Source organism: Chaetura pelagica, unplaced genomic scaffold (assembly GCF_000747805.2).
Source record: "Chaetura pelagica isolate M959 unplaced genomic scaffold, ChaPel_1.0 scaffold405, whole genome shotgun sequence".
Taxonomy (NCBI): Eukaryota; Metazoa; Chordata; class Aves; order Apodiformes; family Apodidae; genus Chaetura; species Chaetura pelagica.
The window spans coordinates 6,318,158-6,321,353 of NW_009953489.1; positions in this window are offsets into that span (position 1 = coordinate 6,318,158).

Consider the following 3,196-nt stretch of genomic DNA (forward strand, 5'->3'; position numbering starts at 1 on the left):
TTGTTTATTTTCCTCCCCCCGCCCCAGCCGTGCTGGTGGCAGCGGCTTCGCCAGCACCAGCTGTGTCCCCTCAGCACCTGCTCACAGAGTTTAAGTTCCACCTCCCTTGTGTCTGGTGTGGGTTAGTGCCTGTCTGTCCCTCCCCTCCTGTTCTTCAGCAGAATTGCCCCAGTCAAACCATCAAGCATTCCAGTGGGGCTGTGTCCCACACAAACCCTCTGACATGTTCTAGCCCCTAAGGCAAGGAGGCTGAATTTCAGAATTCTGAACCTGTTAAACTCATCCACCCTGCTGACCTGTGGGGGAGCAGCAAGGTGAGGCCCTCCAAGAGCCCAGCTTGCTATGGTGGTGCCTGATGGCTTCCATCTAGAACTGTCCTCTGGAACTGGAAGGAGGTTTGTGAAGACCAACCTATTCATGCAGGGGCTGTATGTCGAAAATGAAACCTCAGTGCAAGGGACCGTGCATCTTGCTTGCATTTCCTCTGAGAAACTGCTCTTGGACTGCAAAGTTTACAAGCCTTTTTACAAGCTTTGTTCCCTGTGTTAATGGTCCAGGCTTTTCTTTCAGTGTGTCTGTTCCAGGCATGTTTTAGCCTGACTTTATGTTCACCCCAGATCACTGATTTAACTAATGCTTTCCCCCTCCCCTCCCAGCAGTGAACAGACTTGGTGCATCCCAGTACAGGATTGTCCCACTTGTTATCTCCAACCACGAGCTAGTCCTGGCTCACACACAGAACAACCCAGGCTGCCCTGGCTGCATGTGGTGGTTTAGCTCAAAGGGAGTGCTCAGGTGTGTGTCTTTCAATTCTATTACGAGCTTTTTATCCAGAGCTCAGCTAAAGAACTTCCACTGCTGTGCAATTAGTTCTCCACTCAAGCTGGATGGAAGAGAATGTCACCTGCACCAGGCTCTCTGTTCACAGCCTTCCCCTGGGTATGTCAGAACTAACTTTGCTTGTTTATTGATCTTTTGCACTTCCCCCCATGGTATCGTGACCACTCTAATGTAACAGGGCACTGAGCACCTGTCTCTGTAGGGCTCATGGTTTTCAGCACTTATTTGCCAATAAACAAACTGCCTGACCTCCTGCCTTGGCCTTTTCTGTCTGCTCAGGGCTGCCCTGGCCCTCCAGCTGGGCTGGGAGCTGCTCCCTTCTGCTACCCTCGTCTTGGGAGGCAGGTATAAAAGCAAAACAAAGCTGCTAATCCCTCCTGTCCCAGCTGAAACTCTGGACATGCCTTGAAGTTGTTGATGCCCTGCAGTTCCTTTCCCAGATGCCACATCTCAGTTGTGCTACAGATCCAGGAGCTCTAGGAAACACCAGCTCCTCCTTAACCCAAAGCAGAAGCAGAGCAGCAGTGTGACTTCAGCTGCTGAGAGACTGGAACTGCTATTCTAGATCTAACAGAGTGTTGGTGTTGTTATGGAAGCTAGATCTGCTGCTAATTTCAAATCCTAAAGTATGTCCCTATTACCCAGCTTGGAAAACTCCTGGGAAAAGCAGCTGCTGAAATGCTCTGTGGTGTAGCCATAGTGCTGTCCTAGTTAAAGGGCAGGGAATAGGGACATCACCCTGTGCTGCTGTTTTAATCTGTTTTACAATTGCTGTGATTATCACTACCCCCATTCCACCCTGTTGTAGATCCACTTCCCTTCCTCCATCCAGTAGGGAGGTCTGCCTTTCCCTCAGGCCAGTGACATCCCCATTGCCTTGTTATTCCTCTCCCTGGTACATTAAAGAAAGAGAAAGAACAGCTTGAGCAGAAACAGCAGCCTAATGATGCAGAAAATGGTGTCTCTCCCCTCAGAACAGCCAGGTCTGTTCCTCCCTTCCTGCTGCAGTAGGAAAGAGCAAATGGGGAATTCAGAGCTGCTTCTAACCAGCTTTACAGACACTCACACTGGTACCTGCAGATGCTGCTCCCAAAGCCCCTCTGAGGCTGAGGGGCAGGTAAAGGTACAATTCAGGGCTGAAATGCTGCTGTCTGAAGTGAAGCTGTAGCTCTAAAACACGGGTGTAACCAACAGCATCCACTGTTCCTTGCTACCTGGCACCAAGGACTCCTGCCTGGCACCATCAGCTCTCCCTGAACCCTCATTCTACCCGTTGTTGCGGAGCACTAATGCAGGATCAGCTCCCTGGGTGTGGCTTCAAAAGCTGTAACAAAGACACTGACAAGAGCTGTCAAGTACCAGCCCAGAGCATCACTGAACTTGGTCAGATGTACTGAATTCCAGCTTTTCCTCTCCCTGTAGCTGCCCATCACCAAACTCTCTGCATAGCTCTTCACCCTCCATTCTCCACACCCACTCCGAGTTCCCTGTGGAAGAACATGTTCCTGGTTCCAGGTAACCCCCTCTGAACAGAAGCAGGCCTGGGACTGTGACACCACCCCCTCACTGGCAGAGCAGCTCTCCTCAGTGCTTGGAAGGTAATTGAGCCCCTCTCCCTTCTACTTTAAGACCACTTTGCTCCAGCCCAGCTAGTTCAAATCTCCCCACAGCCTCCAGGGCAAGTAAAACGTGGTCAAATCAATGTACAAGAATATCACCATCACTTCAGCTTACAAGGGAAAAAAAAACCCCAACCTTAGAACAACACCATTAATTTTCTCACTCTAGTGTCCTAAAACCATCAAGATTAAACAGGTTCTGACTGGAAAAGCAATCAAAGTGTCTCTTCAGAAAAGAACTGGTAGGGTCTTAGATCACAGCTACACTGACATTTGCTTTCAGGCTGACCTTTTCTTACATGTCTCCATCACACATCAAGCCTTGGTACCTTCAACAGTTTGTTGATCTCGAGAGCTACAACAGCACAACCCAACTTCCCTGCAGAGTGTTTGTCCTCCAGCTGGAGCCAGGGCCTCCCCTGCCACTGCAACAGGCAGAGCAGGAGCTTGGACCTGTGCACAGAACAAACTGCCTGGTCCACACATCATGTGCAGAAGAATCATTCCTGAGGAGTATTTGATAGTGGTAGTTAACTTCTCCAATGAGTTCCCCAGCATGAGAGGAAGGGAGTGGATGTGGGAAAGCCAAGGGAATCAACCTGTGATGATAATCACTGCAAACAGCACAAACAGTATCTAGGTTGTCACTTACAAGCCACAGCTCCAGGTGACACAGCAGAACTGCTCCACAGGAGGTGCAGGATTGGTGCTGCCCAGTACAAACCCATTAACCCAGC